The 20,405-nt window shown below is 45.2% G+C and overlaps 1 protein-coding gene across 1 annotated transcript in view; it reads right to left on the reverse strand.

Moving 5' to 3' along the window:
* Nucleotides 1-20,405, reverse strand: part of CHSY1 (chondroitin sulfate synthase 1) — a 75,815-nt gene that overhangs the window by 45,108 nt on the left and 10,302 nt on the right.

Genomic DNA, 20,405 nt, shown 5'->3' on the forward strand with positions numbered 1-20,405 from the left:
CCATTTCTTTACCTGATACCAAAAATAATCCTGAATGCCATGAAGCTTCATTAATCACCACCATCAAGTACAAAGCAATAAAGTGCTTTCACATACAGCAGGAAGGGCAATACTTGAACCTGCATTAGCAAAGGGAAAGGAAACACTACAGATATTACCCTCTCCTGCCAGCAATTAAAGAGGCTCTTCATGGAAAAGCTGCTCTTTACAATGTTTGCCCTACTTAGCATTAGCTCTCAATTAGTAAGAGGCAATGCTCCAGAGGATGGTTGGAATCCAAAGAAAAATATTAACAGGTAGAGAGTAGAGGTTGAAGGCTGTTAAATGAGCTCACAAGATCCTCTGGATGGCAATAAGAGGAGGAAAACAGGTTGAAGCAAACTAAATGCTGCTTCTCAGGGTGAGGCACAGCGGTGAAGCAGTGCAAATCCGCCACAGCAAAAACCAGAATGGTTCACAAGTCATTTGGTTGCAGGGAAAGGCTGAAAAGCACCAGGAATTAAAGTCTATGGAGGACATGACCCCAACAGACTCCCTGAATACGTGTCAGATTGTGCACAGGAAAGAGTAATGCCACTGGTTTGAAAGGAGCCAAGGTACGACCCACAAAAACATTACAAAGATTCGTAAAAAAATAACCTAAATGTGAAGGAACCAGTTAACAGTGTAACTAAGGTATTCTCCTCTGACTCTAGGGCAAGACACTATCTGGCTACAACTTAAAGGGAAAAAACCAGAACTTTCAAGGGACTAATGAAAAAGCCACTGAAAAATGGTTGAGAAACATCTAGAACAGAACTACAGGATGAGCAAAAAGGAAGTCCTGGGCTTTCCCTTGGGATTTCAAGGGAGGGGAAGAGTAAAGTTTACAGATGTCATGTCAAGCCCAATTACTCTTTTCTATTATAAAAACACCCTGCCCCTTTCTATTTAGGAAATTCCATGTTTACTGCATTTTTTTGTGTTACTTTTCCCATCCATAGGCTGATGCTTTTACCAACCCTTCAACACAAGGGCACATCAGAAATTCGTGCATCAATGATGTGTATTTTACAACTCTGGCATTTTAGATCTCAATTTATGAGCCAGTGTGCACGAGATACTGTTAATTTAATCACCTGTGTAAGTACCAAACCATTCAGCTGGGCAGGACTGCCTGAACCACAGCTGTGCTTTCATCTGCCTTACAATCGCTGATAAACCTAACCAAACAAAAACGCTCAAAACTAATCAGATTTTTATTTGCTCTGCTCAACTAACTACATAAATCATGGGAAAATGATCAATAGACAGCAGTTCTCAGACCGTTAACATTTACTGAAAAACAAATGCAAAAATAATTAACGTTCAGCGGAAGACTTTTGACTGGAGCCATTTTAACCAGTGAGAAAGGATTTTCGAAGCATAGGTTCATGTTCAGTACAATGCTGATACCATTTGGGGTTGCTTGTTTTTCAGAAAATACTTCCTGTGCTACGGAAATCTAATTCTTCAGCCCTAATTTGCATGTCTGAATTAACACATGGCAAGTAATGCAGAAAACCTCAATGTTTTTATCTAGGTGTGCAGGAAAGTGTTTATTCAAGTTACAGGCATCTTGCAGAAGTTAGTATTATACGTGCATTTTACAAGACATGCCACTTATTAATGTATGGAATAACTTCAGTGGTTTTACCTGTGTAGGAGCATTTTTCACATCTGTAATTTCTCATTTCTTTCCTCCACTTTATTCAACTTCCAATCATCAAACCTAGTGCTGCCACAACAGTGCCAAATCCTCCCTGTGTCAATGGAGACAGCAGGTAAAACAGATAACCCCTAAGGAAATTGCTTCCCCTACCTCTCCAAACACATTTTTTTTCCCCTAAATTCCCATTTTCCCCCACAGACACGGTATGTGCACGGCCCTATTGATATTTCCCACCAACAGATCTTACACAGTTAATAAAAATCAGACATTTTACAGCTTGACACCCCATCCCCGGTATTTATAAAGGATTTTATGCATTTCAAAGAGAGATTCCCAGCTCGATAATGGAAGAGTCATTACTGGAGCCTAGTCCTGCAACAGCCCAAGACACTGAGCTTTAATGTCATGCCAATCTTATGTACAGAACAGCTATTCTGGGTAATTACAGAAGTTGTAATAATGCCTTTGGAGTCCCATGAAGCTGAGCTCACTCAAGACACGCAGTCTTGCAGGCAAAAACTTTTTCAACAGGGATTCAATTTGTTTTAATAAATACTGAGAACCCTATCCTTCAGACGTCATTATTTTACAGCAGTACTTGTATGCAATTATCTACAAGATTTCTAATCTTTAGCTGGTGTGCATCAGCATAACCTTGCTACCTGATCAAGTTACACCTATTTACATCAGAGGAAAATTCAACCTTATGCCAGGTCTTATTCAGCAGTACCTCTTGCAACTCACCTGTATTTCACTTTCAGTATAAATATATATTTTTTACAAAATAATCTCAAATGTCATCTGATACAGCACTCGCTGTTTAGAACTGAGCATTTCACCACAGCAGAATTAATTTCCAGTTGTTTTTACATTAAAGACAGTTCAATCCAAATGGAGTGGGAGTGTCTGCAGAAAGTTCCAGAGACACATTTGTCAGGATGAGGCTGTTTGAGGACGCTTCTTTTGCTGCAGGACAGGTGAAGGATGAAGGCCCTTGGTACCTCCCACCAGCACGTGGACCTGAGCTTTTCCTCTCTCCCTGGGAGGGAACAGTCTGTTCTTAAAGCAGGCAAAAAGCAGCAAAAAATAAAAACTAAGTATGATAAAATACTAAAAGCTTGTTAGCTAGCGTGCACCTCAGCTTTCATTGACGTCTTTGGTGCAGCTTTCACGTTTTCAAGTCCCTTCTGTTAACCGAGCGTGATTAATTCCCTTTCAGTTTTCCAAGCCTGCTTCTGCTTAGAAGCCAATTTAGCAATTAAATTAATCGTCAAATATTTCTTGCCAGAGAATAAAAAAGAAGTTTCACTCGCCTGGGCAAAACGCAATTCCCGAAGGATTTGAGCATTTAATGAGCGGAACAGTTACGAAAAAATGTAAAAACTGGCAAATCAGACAGCAAAGAAAGAGACAGGAAGTGACAGATTTAAGAAAATACCTCTAAAGTAGAGGAAATGAGTTGTCCTTTAAGAAGAAATCAAACATATAAAGCACATAAAACAGAGCATTCTTTGTAGACTTGACTGAAGAAGGAAAGGAAAAAAAAAAAGAAGAGATAAAAAAAGGACACATCCTGAATAGCATTAAAAGCAAGGCAGCTTCAGTGGTCAGCCTTCTCTAGTCACGATGGAAATCTGAGTAATTTTAAAAGCAGTGTCCAAAGTCCATCTGCGAAAGAGAAAGCGTGAAAAAAGGAGAAAAAAAGGCAACTAAATGCATGGATAGGAGTGACTTGAACCAGTAGTGGATGTACAGCTGCCCATGTGAAGCAAAATGTCTGCTCCGTGCACTGTAAAGTCTTAAGGGTGATAGTCTTGAAAGGATAAAAGGAATTAAAAAAAAAAAAAATACACCTCTCCTGGGAGGGATGTGCTGAGAAGAGCTTTGTGCTGAGGTTCTACACAGATGAAGTTCTGCCCAACCGAGAAACTTCTTCAGTGATTTACAAACTGGAGGCCTCTGTGGTACCCAAGTGTTGGATGCAGCTCTGGGCAGGACAGAAAGATGCATCTGGACGGGCAATTCCCAGACCCACAACAGCAAGAACTGCCCAGCTGGACCCACTGAACTCCTGGAAATCCCAGCACCAGGACAGGGAGGGGACTGGGAGCAATCTGAGGAGAGTGTTAAGGGCTTTGTTGAGTGACACTGACATTTTTAAAAGGTAACTCAAGCCTTGCTTATGTGAAGTTAAGTCTTCGTTAAACACCCATTTTTTGAAGCCGGTTGCTATAATGCAGGAAATGTCACACATAAAAGAGCTTTATGTGAGCGCAAACATCTTACAGGGCAAATTTAACCTTTGAGATTGTGTGTTCATCCCTACAAAAGAACATTCATTGTCCAGACGTGCTCAGTGAGGTTTTCCTGGGGAGGAGGGGGAATGCAAGGAAAAAAAAAAAAAATACCCTCACAGCGTTTTACAACTACAAAAGGCACTTCTAAGACATTTTTGTATAACTACAAGATTCTCGTTCATTATAACGTTACCTCATTAAATAAAAATTTACCTGGATTTGAGTCTTAATTTTTGGAATTATTTGTCTTCCACAAGGTAGAGGAATGGGACTAATCAATAAAGGTGAAAGCCTTCTGCCACAAGGATTTCCCTGTAACAGCAATTTTAGGACTGAACTGCTCCAAGCAAGCTCTCTGCCTGCTTTTCTCCGGCCATAAAGGCAGCAGCAGTTACACTGAGCAACAAGCCTGCCACTGTAATACATCACTCATCACAGCCTAACTGGCATGATAAAGTGTTTGCTCGTGAGGGGATTGTGTGGCCAGTCCAAACAAAGGCCACTTCATCTTGCATTTCCTAGAAATTATTTTTTTTTTTTCTAGAAGAAAAAAGGCTCACGTCCTGAGCTGTGCCTATGGAGAATGCTGGGAAGCCTGAGCCACTCCCCAGCCCTCCCCTCTCCCTGCACGCCCTGTCAAATAACTGCTCCGCTGCAGATCCCCGATGCATTTCACTCAGTTACAAATGAAATAACATTATAATCACTTGGGGTTTTATTACTGTTACCTGCAGACATTGCCAGCAGCTCCCTCCAGCAGTTTGCTGAGTGGATGAGATTTGCAGCAAGCGTAAAGCAATCGAGCCAGCAAGGTCATCTTGATTGCAGAGCGAGAAATAAAGGCTGCATGAGCCTCACACGGTATTTCACCCCTCTCCCTCCTCATTTCCCTGCTCCTTCCAATAGCTCCACTTCCTGAAAGCTCATGGGGAGAAGATGTAGAAATGCTGGGAGAGCATCTCCCCATCCCGGACTGTGGGGCACCTTCTCCCTTCAGGGAGTAGGGGGCCACATATAGAAATCTATTTAAATATATTTACATGGGCAAATCCCCATTTCTTCCAGCATTTCCCCACAAATAGAAGATAGAAAAACCAACAAACAGAGTGATCTATCATCCCTCCAAACTATTATCCTGTTAAATTTGCTGTGGTTTTGGGCAAGCAGGGATTTACCCAGCAGAAGCTCTGGTTTGAAGTGCACAACCCAGAGACAAGCATGCCTCAGCACCCTCTGAATTCTCTTGTGATTTGATTCCCCTTCAGATCCAATGAATTTCCTACTTCCACTGACATTACACGGCCATGAGCTTCCCTGGCTACCCCAGCATGAAAAGCTGAGCTCTCAGCCTTGACCTTCAGCCGAAGTGCTGAGGGCAGAAGAGAAGGTGTTTGGCCACCTGACACAGATCCTCCCTCTTGCCCTTTTGGGAGGCTGGAATTACAATTCCCATCGTTACACCCGGGAGATTTTCCATCCCAGCCTGGTTAACCTGTACATCCAAGTCCCCACTCGCAACACCCAAAGGACACCAGCCAAAAGCCAGCATGAGATGGATGGTGCTGGCCTTCCCAATGATACACTGCCTCATTCAAACATCATCTCATGTCCAAGAGCCCCAGGACAGCTCATCCCCAGCCTCTGAGAGCCTGCTGGCCTCTTGGCCTGAGTCCCTTGGTGGCCAGTGAGCTCTTGAGCATGAAGCAATGTGGCCATTCCACATTGGAGGTGACAAGGAAAATGGGGCAGACGAGAGCAGGCAGGGCTGCCAGGAAGCTCTCCTAAAGCACACACAACAAATTCTCTCTCTCCCAAGCTGTCTGTGTAAATTGAATTTGCTTCAAGTTAAAACATCACTCAGGATACGCGGCTCTCCTCTTGCTCACTTAGTGCTGGCCATGGCACTGTGTGGTGTCCTGCCACTCACTGCTCCTCTCCCAAATCTCTTGGCACGTGAGCGTTCCAAGGCCAGGCCTGGAGCACAGAGTCCTTTGCACTTCCTGCACAACTCCCAGCTGAGACACAGCAGCCCCTGTGGGATTACAGACTGCACGCTGCAGCGGATCAAACACAGAAGGAACTCCCTCCACGCTGCAGTCCGTCACCTTCAGCCCAAGCCCACTCTCAGGGAATGAAAAACAACCCAAATTGGACCATGCACATAACCACAGCACCACAGGCCAACAGGGACACTGCCCTAAGAGGACACCGTGCCAGCAGCTTCCCTGGCAGGACACGCTCAAATCCACGGGGCAACTGGATCTGAGGAGAATGGACAATCCCATGGTCTGTTTGAAACGTTATAGAAGACACAGGTTGAATATTAATCAGAAAGAAAAAAGTACTGATCATCACCATATCAATGGGCTCAGTTTAGCTTTCAGTGCTCATTATTGTCTGGTGTGAGGTGCAGGACTGAGTCTGTGCAGATATTTCCAAGCTGCAAAGTTATAGCTATGGTTTCATCCTCAATGCCTCTAGAAAGGACTGCAGCAACTCTATCAAGCACTTGAAGATTTAAAAATAAATTTAAAAAACCCCAGCTCTGCAACAGCATCATCTAAGCGACAATGCTCAGGAACATGGTCTGGAATATTTTACAGTGACTCTGCTACATTCCAGCACACACATTTACTTTAGCTGACCACAGATTGCATGAGCATGCAGCTACATGAAAAGGGGTGCTTTCCAGTGTGTGGCAACCGGGGGAGTCTACCCAGAATATTAAGAGACAGCCATATTTTACTATTATTTACCATTGAGGCACCACAAGAACCACTGCAGCTCCTTTCTTCTGAATATAATCATCATATTGATAAAACTGGCCGCATTCCCAAACTGGACACGGCTTTTTTGTCCCACCACACAAAGAGAGGCAGACACAAAGACAACCGGTGACGTTATATTGGCTACCAAAGAAAACAAAATCCAAGCCACTGTTCTTCACTGCACGCTCTCTGCTCGGACAGGAAGAAAACATACTCTAAGAAGTCACTTTCAGACCTCTAAAGAGTTGACTGTTTTGCATGGTAACTAGGCATGAAATCACACCAGCTACAATTCAGGCAGCTCCGTGTTTTTCCTGTGTTGCCCATCGGTCGGGTGCACAAGCGCTCCCACTTGGATTTAACTCGGATGCCACGCCAGAACGCATCCCATCAGCAACACACTTGTCACTTCCACGCAGGATGGTTTTGCTGGCACGTGGAAGCAGCTGAGGCTCGCAGCACGTTGCTTTCTTGGCAGGTATTTTGCCTTGCCTAAGGGAGACAGGCATAGGGGAGCTCTACGTCTAGGAAAAATAAGATTATTGTAGCCCATCAGATACGATTTCCGGTTTTAAAGATTAAAGCTGGGTCCCAGCGAGAGCCAGGGAAAACAGCAGGTTGTTCCTTAGCTTGCACCTTGTAACATTTTATCGCTTATCTGCATTTTATTTTAGACTGACTTCCTCTCTGAAGGCCCGTCAGTCCTTCCCTGCCCACTCCCACCACACACTCAGTCCTTCCTACTCTCAGAGAAACTGCTACTAAGGTTAAGCACATTTATGTTTTTGCATCATCCTGACACTCCTTAAGGAAACAGTTCCTTCAACATCCGCAAGTGACTGCTTCCCACCTCAAATTTTGCCCCTCTGTTGGTGCTCTGCAAAGGTGAGCACCTGCAAACAGCTCCCTGATTTACCCAGGCAAGAAACTGGTTCACTTGGAGCAGCAGCTACAAAAGGAGCAACATCTGCTCCGTAAGCACTCAGCAGAGCGTTGCACAAGAGCACTTAGTTTAGCCTGCCTGATATTGCAAATGCCAAAGGAATCTGGTTCCCCGTATCTCTACTCACGGGACCTCTGTTTAGAATATTTCAAATTACTTAGGCTCCAGCACATTAATAAGACCCCCCCCCCCAGGTTTTGCTCTGCCTCTCTTGCTTTCGCCACCTTTCACCTCCTAGAGGTTTCTTCCCAATGCTCCACTTTGCTCCCTGGTGCCAGTGAAGAGTCTCATCTGCACCCTTGCAAGCTGGGCTCCCTCAGTTTTATCAGGAAATCATCTCCAGTGATTGCCCTGGGCCACGGTTCAGAAAGGCTGATGGAGAACTGCAGGTTTGTCTGCAGGGCTCCTCGCCCCCAGCTCAATTCATTCCTTCTGATGCCCTCTGGGAACCGGAGCACGCCATGCTGATTATTTTTGCAATTTCTGCCTGCGACTTTTCCGCCCCTGAACAGGTGGGGAGGGGACATTTCCTGATCCTGCTCTAGGAAAAGGTCCATTCCAGCAGAAAATTTGGTTCTCCCTCTCCCTCCTGAAAACAAGTCTGCTCCTGCCTCACCTCACTTCAGCCCTGACGGTGGAATTTTAATTGCAGTGGCTGGTGAAAGAGGGGAGGGAAGGTGTGGTTTGGCTGCAGGACACAGAGTCAGGACCTCTTACACTCTACACCTTGCCCTGACGGTACCTCCTCCTGTGCCCTGGGGATAACCCCGTGCCATGCAGGGAGAGCTGTCGTTCCACAGCGTGCAAGGAGCATGGGAAAGGTTTGCAAAGCCCTTTGATGGTAAAGCACAAAATTCTAGACCCGGGGTAACAGTTCCCCCAATGTACTGGGAAATCAGGCTCCTCCAAGTTTCCCCGCGAGCAAGGTCAAAACCACACTTCAAGTTTGCTCGAGAATGACAGCCAGTCTAAAATTAAGCTTGAAAAGTAACTTCTCACCCTCTTGTGAAACAGGCCACAAAAAAGCCTAAATGCATCTTCAAAGCCAAAACAGATCTTCAACAAGAAATACTCCCCGGAGAGGGGAGCAAGCGCAGGCACATGTTCCAAGGCAGAGCTGGGTGTCGACATCAAGGCCAGGACAGGGCAGAGCTGCTGCTCTCAAGGGACAGGGACTCGGTGGTGTAAAGTGCCTGGACCCACCCCAAGTCACCTTTTGCCACACTCAGCTACCAAATATCACAATTTATCCACACTAATGGAGCAGAAGGAAAGATCAGCGTCAAAGCAAAAGAGCTTAACATGAAACAGCACATCCCTCTCGTGCTCTTCCTCCATCCCACGAGACCTATCTCATGGTAATTTGATGAAAAGTTGTTTTTCCACCCAAGCTCTACTTTGAGTCAAGAAGCCAGCAGTGACAGCATCAGAAAGTTATCTGGGAATGGAACTGAAGAGCTGTCAGACAGCTTTGTGGGGTTAAAAAAACCAACTTAGAAAACCAAACACAGGAGACCGGGGATGGCAAACCTCAAGATGTCTGAAGACCACAGGAGACAAACTCAGAGATTCCTGAATGACCAGGACTTTGTCAGTTTACAGAGCCTCCTCTCAATCCCTCCCCTACATTTCAGAAGATGACTGTGCATTTCTGGGAAGGACTGATTTCAGCAAAGTGTCTGTGGAACGAGCACGAGGACACGCGCAGGAGAAAAAAAGGAACAGCGGAGGCGGGGAAAAGATGGGGAAATTAATCCAAAGGCTGCAATAAAGTTCAAAAGTTTTAAGAAGTCGGGGTTTTTTTCCATTTAAGTGCCTGTTGAAGGACTGGGGTGCCTCTGTTATGGTGCACACAATGTCTTTCAAGCCAGGTCTGGAACAGAAATTGAACACGCTTTTCCCCAGAGAAAGTTCTATTGTCCTGCAGTCACTGCCAAATGCAGATGTTTAATTCAAAGTGCGAAACAGAAGGATTCCAGTCGGCTTTTTAAAAGAGAAGATCTCCAGGCTACCGCTCCATCCCATAACTAACACCAGCTTTGTTCAGGGCAGGACACAGCACAGCTCCCTATCCTCAAAAGGAAAGGGAGGCAACATATAAACAACATATCACTGTACATCACAGCCTGGGAGCTGCATACCTCAAACAGTAAGCAGTGCTAACAGTCTGAGGCACCTCGACAGATGTATGGCCAAGCAGCTATAAAAGAGCCTTTGTGCCGGCTGCACAGAAACAAGGCATTTTCTGTACGGGAGACGGCCTGACCACCTCGCAGGATAAACGGGGTTACACATTTCACACCTCCCCTGCGCCACGGACCCCGCGGCAGATGGCACGAAGCAGGATGGAGGAATCCACGTCAGGGATCTTGCAGGAGCCGCTCTGCAGCCACAGGGAAGATGATTTTTTTTTTCCCCCTCACCTTCCATCCCCCTCGCCTGCAGCTCCCACGTCAGAACCGCGTGGTTTAAAGCGAGGCCCACCTGCCGTTCAGCAGAGGCTCGTCCCTGCACGAGATCATCGCAAACACTTGTGATCCACCAGCCAGAGCCCCAGACAAAGGCTTTTCATCCTCATGCTTAAGCACCCAGCCGCTATTTTCTGTATTTTGAAACAAACTTTTCATCTTCGCCCTAGTTTCCAGTTCTGAAATTAGGCTAATTCTTCAAGGCCGCAGGAGCCGCCGTGTTATTTTTGGCCTAGGGAAGATAAGAAACCGTGTGGATGGTTTTTCCCCGGCACAAGCACAGCAAACTTCAGGATTCAGCCAAACACATTATTCCACAGGATCAGAAGCGGCCCCCAGTTGGGCCCAGTAAAACACAGCAAGAAAAAGTGCAACTGCAAAAGGCTCTCGCGGTGACTGCAGCGCATGTTTCAGCTCCGGGGAGGCAGAGAGAGAGGGGGGAAAATGGAATATTTGAAAAAGTCAAAGAAAAATTGCTCTGTCCAAAACCTGGAAAAGCCACAGTTAGCAAACACTCTCAGGGAAGCAAAAGCCCTGCTGCTTTATGAAGATTAAACCTGCTGTTGTCTCACAGTTGTTGGCTGTTTGCTTTTTTTTTTAAATAAAGTTCCTCTTGGCCAAAGACGTTAGGAAGTATCTTCAATAAGAAAAGGATATAAAAACAAGTATGCCAGTTAATAAATCTGTGATAAGGTTAAACAAACAAGGTAAGGTAAGGTGAGGGTAAGGTTTCTTGATAAATCATCTGTGATAAGGTTAAGCAAATTTCTCTTTTGTCAGGACAGGAAAGATACACATGCAAGGGCACAACATTTTCACTGACCTGAACAAAGAATGTGAGAGGTGTATGTTCTGAGTCATTCATGTTGGACGAAACTTTTTTTCAAGCATATGGTCTGAAGACTGTAGAAAACCAGTTTAAAAAAAAAAAAAAAAAAAAAAAAGGACAGGCATTTAACTCACTCTGCACCCTAACATTGAGGGGGAAAAAATGCTTTATAAAAAATTCAGACCACAGATACAGGCAGTTCCCCGTTGAACATCTATGCAGAATTATACATAATGTTAATTCTCAACAAGCCATCTACTAAGAACCTTGTCCTTCTGAGGACAAAGAGCATTGTCCTTATGCAGAGATGCTGAGGAGTGAATTCTGCTGTCCCTTGGGCAAGTGTTTTGTCTCCCTGTAAGACAGTACCACGCAATGAAAAGTATGGTTACAAAGGATTAAGGCAGCTCAGTTAATGCAAACTAGCACTCTCTCCTGCATTCCTCACTAATACAGCGGTGACATAACCAGCCAAAACATGTAGCTTTAATTCAAATAAGGCTTAAAGAAGTTACTGCCAAGTAATTACACCCATTGAGGGCCCATGAGCAGAGGAACCGTCATTAATACCCCGCTGCCGTTCTCGGAGCGCTTTTGGAACCAGCTGCACCAATCTGAAGTGGCAACCATGAACAAGAGCAGGCAACAAGTGTTCATGAGCAGACTTGTGCCTGCCTTTCAGAAGACACCCTGACACATGGCTGAGCACAGCCACGAGGACAGCAGGCAAGGACACAGCATCCAAGCGCTGGCTGCCTCCTCAGAAGGGCTGGGGCAGCCCCGAGGTAGAGGAGATTTCTGGTAATGTCCTCCTTTATTTTTCTGATAACACGCTTTTCTTTGCAGCTGAAAGAAGGTGACAGTGGCACTTCAGGAACTGCAGGGAGTTTTCTACTACCCTTTTCTGCTTTCTAATGAACTGCTGGCCGAGCCCAAACCATGGGTTCCCATTTATTTCATTGCTAATCCTTGCCTCTATGTAAGAACCTGTGCTTAATCCACAAAGAGTACCGGATGCTTCTGAAGACTGCTTCCAAGAACAAAAATACAGCACTCAGCTGGAGCTCCCTAAAGCCATTCAGTAGGAAGGATTAAACCCAGAGACTTGGATGAAACTTAGATCCAGTGGGCATGACCCTACCTGTGCTCTCCTCATTACACAAGAGCATGTCATGCCTTTGCCTTTTCCTAAACCTCTTTCTAAGCTAATGATTCTAAAGCACTCATCTCACAGCTCTGCACAAACATTCAGGGCTCACATCCATATGCTCTCAGTGTAAACCAGCACAGACCCAAATGAAGCTGTTTGTGGCGATGCTCCCAGGACACCAGATCACCAAGCACAGAAGCTGACCACTGAAGCCCCACCTGCACTGCAGCCCTGGGGGTGAGTCTCTGCCAGCAGCTCAGGTAAAAATGTCATCACACAGGCTGCAAAGCACTCTGTGAAAAGGAAAAACTGCTTCCATGCTCACCTGGAAAAGGGAGCTCACTGTAGTGGCCCTCCTCTTACCACCAATACTTCACATCAGAGGCCAACACTGAAGCGTGGACAAGAGATAAATGGATAAACAGACATTTCCTATTCAGAGCCTTTAAAAGAATGGTCCCTATTAGCCTAGGTCCCTAAGAGCAATATAAATTATATGCAGGCATTGATTCTTTTCCTGAAGTCACCAATACCACACAAGCTGCAAGTAACTGGCATGACGTTCAATAGGTTCTCAAGGGTCCCCCCACAAAAATCCACCACAATTTTTTGTTTCGTTATCGTAGCACCACTTTTAGCTTGCTCAAGACACAACTGAAAAAGACACTAATTTGCTCTCACTGAGGGTACCAGCATAAGTTTACTTTCATGTAAAAAAAAGTAACTAGAAATAACCAGAACTCGACTTCCAGTTTTGCAAGGGCTCCCAAATACACTTTCAGCTGGAACTTTAAAATTTAAGAAAACAAAACCAGCTAGTCCCCCAAACTTTTCCAATTAAGTTCCCAACTTCTTTGTGACACATAAAGGTCATTTTGGTCTAGGCACGCAGGAAGATAATCCCCACCCTTCAGGCAATTGGGATTTCTGGCAAGATTTTAAGAGGTCTCCAGCTGATAACCATGAAAAGTTCACACCACCAGGAGTCCAGATAAGCTTTTAACACAGGAAATTAGTGCGAAAATGTTTTAAGCACTTTAAAGATCAATTAAGATGGTGTAACAGTCCAGCAAAGTAGAATTGAGTTCTCTGCTTCAAATCAGACGGGTTTAGAATACAAAACAGCAGCTCTGGAGCAGGGAGGCGTCTACAGGAAATGAGGTTAGACAAATGCAGGGCAATTAATCCTCTGTGCAGTCAGATTACAGACTCCCCCCATCCCCAGGGCCACCAGGCACAGCCAGAGCGGGGTTAAACTGCTGCAGGTTGTCATCCTGCATCTTCCCTGCCCATCCACAGCCTAAAAAAACCAATCTCTCTCTTGACATGCGAGTTGCACTCAGGGACAGAACACGGGGACACTCCAGACGTGCAGTTCTCATCTGTAATTGCAGATTCAAACAATGAAAAAAGGCAGCAGCAAATGCCATTTTCTGCCTTGTCAGCACTGGGGGACCGTAAAGTTCATCAAGGACACCGATTTTCGGAGAAGCAAGAGATGAACTGGGAGTTCCTGGACAGGGTGAGGAGTCAGCTGGTGTTAACAGCTCTTTTTGGGATCTCTCCCAGCACAGGCAGCAGACCAGTGACTGCAAACAGTGTGAACTGGGGAAAATGTGACTGTAGAGATCACAAATGCATCCTCAGACACTGCCTTGGTACACTGTCGGCCCAGGGAGCAAGGGAAGTGTCTCAGCACACAGCCTGCTAGGAAAAGAATATAAAGGAAAGAAATATTCTTTCCCAAAGCATTAAGAAAACCCTTCAAGTTAGTGCTACACACCACTGTGGCTACAACCACTGTCTCTAACAACTCTGGGTAATTATCTGTGCTCATTCATTGAAAGTTCAAAAGAAAATTATCTCTACCGTTTAATTTGGCTGTTGTTTTTTTTTTTTTTCCTTAAGTAACAAACAGGTATTACACCAAGACCCATTGTATCCATCCATTAAAAAAAAAAAAAAATCCAAGTTTTGTTTCTTCTCGGTGATAATTCAATTGTTTTTATTGAAAAAAAAAATGCAAGTATTTCTTAAAACACTATACTCCAATTATGGTACAGGCAGCACTGAAAGCATTTGAGCTGTGTGTTCCTACCTTCCTGTTGGTGACCTCAGCTAAGTTTATATTAAGCCCCTTCCCCACATCAGCACTTCATTTCTATTTCCCACCACCAAACAACTCTGGCTTTCCTCTCCCATGCTCACAGGCAAAGACACCTCCTTGCTGCTGGTGCTTTAAGCTGCTCACAGAACTTGGCTTTAATAGATTGAGGGGAGAAATGCAAATACTCTCTCCAAATTAAGACAATTAACCCTCCCTCCCCCAAGCATCCAGGTCACAGTCACCCTCTACACAGAGATCAGCTAAAAACTTATACTGAGAGCCTCAGCTGACAATATTCTGTGCCCCCTTCAGTCAAGAAAGACAAATTTATTCCCCCCACCTTCATCTTTTATACACAGAAATAAGCACTAAAGAAAATAGAAAAGGAAACTTGGCAGCTCAATGTTTGGTCAGATATCATTGAACCATAGGGGATAACTGACTACAGAGGTTTTACTGGGTTTGACATTGATTAGATTTGGAATTTAACAGTGTCCTTCCAAGGTCTCCAGTCAGGTGGGATTCCCCTACAAGAGGCAGGGCAGCTCTGATCACATCACAAGTACCAGAGTCTCACAGTTCCAGCAAAGCTGAAAAGTAAGATTTTACCCTGCAAAAGCAGGATGGCTTTCCCATCAGTTCAAAAGAAAAATATACAACAGAAAGCTTTTAGTCTCAGACTCACCTTCTTCTGCCTAAGCCCACTGTTGTTCAACAGAACAAACTCAAATCCTCAACCATCTTCTGAGCACCTTAATTAAGAAACTGGCATGATGAGCTATTTTATTAGAGTTCTTTGTCCTGTCATGCTATGAATGATTAGCCTTTCCTGATTTGTCCTCAAGATAACAACTAATCCTGATGTCCCCCTCAACAGGCTGCACCGATCCTAATTTATAACAGAATCAATGCACTCCAAGACAACAGTAATGGGGGGAAAGCAATACTTTTGTTTGCTGGATTCATGGCTGAAGCTTCCTAAGAGTCTGCACGACACCATCAAAATCCTCATTTCAGCAACCCTCAGCTTAGGCATTAGGTCAAGTCATCCAGCTAACTAAGGACAGATTAACCATGTGCTCACAAAAACTAGGTCAGTCCCAAACAGGCTGTACAGCCTGGAAAGGCCTCTCTGTGTCAGCATGAATCCCCCAGCCCTCCTCTCTAACAGGATGTTCTGCAGAAAGTCAGTGGGACCCAGATTCAAGTAGTGTTACAACACTTGTTCTTGATTTCTACAACACAGAATGAATCTTGACCAGGCTGCATTTAGAAGTCAATAAGAAACCATTCAGTAATTTCAAGTTCTCCCTCTTTGGAATATCTGGTTCTCAAATACTCAGTTATTTTCTGAAGCGAAAGAACCAGGTCAGGACCTGGCTGCAGACCTGAGACCTGTCTCCCATTCCAAATCTTCCAGATTCTCCTAACTCACACCTTGGTTTCACAAACCCAGCCTGCAGCCTTTACTCTCTCCTCTGACCTCTCTGCCCTCCTCCTCAGCAAACACTAAAATTAGACCGAAGTGGACATACCACGCCGCCTCCCCCACTGTTGTCATGGACTCCCTGTCACATCAGTCATGTATTTCAGTCTCACCCTGAGCCCCATGCATCACCTCCCCTGCCCAGATAATGCTCTTCTCCAGTCTTACCTGTCTGTCCTTTGACAAAATGCCATTCCTCATTACCTTCAGGGAGCTCAGTCTCCATCCATCCCCAGAATGCATGGCCACCCACTTACATCTTAATCTGAAGCCCGAAAGACATCTCTGACGTGTTCCAAAGATAATATTTAGTGCTGGAGGAAAGATGGTTTATAAACATCCCCCCCAAAACTCTGGGCATGCTTGTATCCTCTCTCTCTCACGCACAATTCACATCACAGGTTTCTTGAAATCAAGAGATGCAGTGGGCTGCACACAGTGAGATAAGGTGTCTGTGCCACGAGGATTTGCCAAATTTCCGTGCTCTGACTTCAGAAAATGTCCAGGCTTTGAAGGCAGGACAATACACACCCATAATAATGTCTGATTTCAGGAGTGCTGCTGGAAGCTCCTACCACAAAGACAAGTCACAAATCTTGGGAGTCCAAGGAAAGGTTCACGGAGCAAGAACAACCAAACACCACAGCCCAATCCCACTGCCCCCAGTGTCTGCAGAGGACAGAGGTGCTCCAGAACACCCTGCCCCAGCACCTCCTCACAAACCCCATCCTGCCCTGCTCTGAGACCACGCTCTGTGCTGGGTGTCACTCACCACCCAGCCACAACAGGAGCAATCTTCATTTTATTAATGAGAAGTTTTCTTAGAGGAGAAAGCAAAGGAGCTGGAGGTGAGCCATTAACAGCAGCACCTCTTTCCAGTCTTTCAGGTCTGATCAATCACTGCAGGACTATTTTCTAATTTTTTTTTACTTCCAGTCTTACAGACAACCAAAAAGTTTTGCCCTTGGGAACATCCATCCCAGAAATGGTACGTTCTGGTATTGCCAGTGTACTTGGCAGATATAATGTGCACTTTAAGGGCTTTCTTAACTTCAGTGAATTTCAAAGTAGCAATTATCTTCAATTACTCCAGATGAAAGACCACATAAAATGCTAATTCAAACCCCCCTTCTCCCAAAGCTCCTGCTAACCCTGGTCACCACTGCCCCACTTTTTCCCCTTACCAACACCAAAAGGCTGGACTTGGACCTGCTCTTCATTGCTGCTCACATTTCCTGGTGTGATCACTGTCCTTGTCATACCTTCTTTTCCATGTACATTGTAAAAAAATCCTGTCTCCTTTCAGGACATTTTAGAGTTCTTGTTGCAATTTGGAGGAAAGCACTGCTTTCTCCACACAGACACATTTGCTGCATCTCGCCTAATTTTTTCCACAACCTCAGTCAGGAGATAAAACAGACTAAATTGGTCATTTATACCTGTCAGAGGTAGCAAAAGATGCTCAGTTGGATCCACCTGTTTCTATTGCACTGTAGGACACAGAGGAAGGAATTGGTATCACCTGAAAGCAGCATGCGTCAGAAGGGTTTTAATATTGAAGAATTTTTAATTTTTTTTAATATTGCCTTGAGTTCTAGCAGCTACAAAGAGCCTGTAATAAAGTTGTGAAGCTGTTAACCACAAATTAGAACAATACTCAGCAACGGCTGCAAAACAAGGCTGAAACAACACCAAGCTACACAGCAGTGACTTTGTAATTCAGGTGCATTTAAAGGAAATATTAGACACAAAACTGAGATCAACAATACTTCTGGGATGGTTTAAACCACAAATGAAAGAGCTTGTCATCAAAACCAGAACACGTTCTCAGGCTGAAATCCAAGACCCTGCATGGGACCACACGGCAGTGCAGGAGAAAATAAAACTTCCATGTCCCTGTGATCCACATGAGATGGACTGGAAGAACTACTGGTGGGAGGAAAGGGGAGAAGGAAGGAGACTTAAGTAGGCAATCCTTTCCTGAGAATAACACCCACAACGTGCCAGAAGTTTGCAGTACCAATATTCACTAGAAATGCAGAGCCACTTCTGAGAAAATTCACTCCAAGCCTTTGATTCTCTTCAAGAAAAAGGACCACTCAATATTTCCTCGTAAATTCTCAAGCTCCATTCCGGAAGCTTCAGAGATTTCACAGCTCCATTCTTTTCATGACTATTTTGTTATCATTTGCTGCATAAACTCTCTGGCTTTGGCTGCTCCACCCTATAGAGCGCTGAGTTTTACAGCTATTTGTCAAACAGCAGCGACAGCGTGGGTTTTGTTTTTACAATGATGATAATCCTTGCCCTAAAGAACTTACATTTAACAGCCATGTCTCATCTCTGACTCACTCAACCTTTGTCAAATAAGGCAACAGCTCCGAGCCTGGTCACAGGAGCTTAAAATCCCTTGTGGGCTGCAAACTGCTCCCAAAGCAGCAGCCTGGGTGGGTCAGAGCCCCCCAGAGCCCAGAGAGCTGCAGTTGTCCTCAGCCTCGCACTTGCTGCTGCATTTCTGGGCTGGGATGACACAGGAAGTCCAAAGAACCGTGGTGTCAATTCCTCCACTGTGTCTGCTGAAAAGGCCCCGACGGCAGGAAGGGAGCGAACAAATCCTCACAAGTCTTGAAACGGGCAATAACCGATGCCACTCTAATGAAGTGGTCTGAGAGGCACTGCAGAGAGCAAGCAGAGTGACAGAAACACAGGAAAGGGGGGAAAGAAAGGGTTTTGAGACAGACTGCTGCGAGCAGAAAAGCCACACAGAGCTGGGCCTGGTGATGCATTCGGGCACACCACCAGAGCCAGGGCCAGGGAAGACGAGCAGCACAGTAAAGACATTGTGGGATCCTAAAATCAGAGAAAAGGGGCAGTGACAGTCATGGAGATGAGTAAAACGATTCTGGGCAGGGAGCCCACCACAAGAACAGCGCAGGGAAAAGCCACCCACGGCGAGGACCAGCAGGGCACTCCACGCCTGAGATGCTCAGAACGAAACCCAGCGAGCTGGGGGGCGACTGCAGAGACCTGAGCTCCTCAGTGCTGCCACTTGAGCCTCTTCAGAATAAGAGGTGCAGGCTGCAAAGGAGAAGTTTGAGGTTTGGGATTTCTAAGGCAAACACTGCTCTGTCTGCTGAGCCTTGTGCTGTCACAGCTTTTCTTCCGACGGGAACTGTGAAGGATGCGGTGGCTGTGCCCCAGCAGAGCAGGGGCACAGATAAACTCTTTGCTCCATCAGAAGCTCAGTGAAACACAACATTCTGCAATTCACTTACAGTGGCCTGTTACTTGATGTTCATGAACGTACAAGACATGGAAAATGTCGCTTTTACACCAAGCCTTCCTAACACAGCTGTTGGAACAGCTGTGTTTTTTCACACAGCTACTGCTTTATCTGAAATAAGATACCAGGCACATTTCATCTGGGCAACGAGAGGACCAGATCAAAAATGTGACAGGTATTTAAACTGAAAAGCCACAACTAAATGAGAGTGGACCTACTTCTTGCAGAAGCTGTGTGCTTTTATCATTGAAACTCTTCCTACTCTCTCAAACAGCTGAGCCTTAACATCCCACACTCAAGAGTTACTTCTGAACACCCAACAGTTTATACACTTCACACAAACCAATTTTGAGCAAATCATGGCACTTAGGAGAATCCAGCATTAAGGATAATAACAGAAGCTCATCAAACAAAACTGATTATGAGAAAGCCCCATCTATTTCTGCCAGACAGCTTTCCCAGTGCAGTTGTGTGCTATCATTGGCCATTTCAATCCAACATTTGGTTATATATACTCTTTGCCAGTTTCAATAGGACCAAAATGCTGACCTTCAGTAACTTATCAAATGCCAGATGGTAGAGGCATTCACAGCAGAAGTTATTTCAACTCTGAATGTCTGTAGTAAAAATTTTATGCTGCTAAAAACTCTGGAAAAAGTTACGGACTCTTTACGAATGGCTAAACCACAATGCTGGCAAGACATAAACTAGTTCCAGGTCTGAAAGCAGGCAACGTGGAGAGGCACTGTTAGTCCAGAAAATCTCCAGGAACAAAGGACACTAATTAATAACTGCAGCTGGAAGCCTCCTTTCCCATCCTCAGAAGCTTCCCTGTTGCTGAACTGTGAACTGAAACAAAGCAACAGCTTTTGGGGGCAGAAATTCAGTGTCAAAAGTTAAACCCAAGTCTTTGCAAGTTAAAGAGTGCCTCAACAGCAGTATCTGTCACTGTCTGTGATCACAATGACTGCAGCTCCTGTCACGCAGGCAGAAGAACCCCCCTCCACCACATCTCATAAAAGGACAAAGCTGTAGTTGCGTCAGGTCATAAAAGTTTGTGTACAGAGACAAACTGTTCAACTTCTGCTTTCAACTTCTCCTAGATTTCTAAGGCAGGCCCACCAGCATTTGCCCTGGTGAAGGTGCAGCTCAAGGCCAGCGGGTATTTTCAACCAGGCAGTCTGCAAACACCCAGGACTCGCCTCAAGGAGCCCAGCACACCCAGGCAGGAGAAGCCCCTGTCATCCCAGGAGAGGAGCTGCCAGCTCCCAACAAACAGCAGCAGGAAACTCTGCCACAAGCAGGCTCTCTAATTTTTTTTCCCCCCAAAATGCCAAATTTGCAGGCACATCAGTGTGGGCAGACCATGAATTTTGGTAAGAGT

The sequence above is a fragment of the Hirundo rustica genome, chromosome 13 (genome assembly GCF_015227805.2).
Source record: "Hirundo rustica isolate bHirRus1 chromosome 13, bHirRus1.pri.v3, whole genome shotgun sequence".
Taxonomy (NCBI): domain Eukaryota; kingdom Metazoa; phylum Chordata; class Aves; order Passeriformes; family Hirundinidae; genus Hirundo; species Hirundo rustica.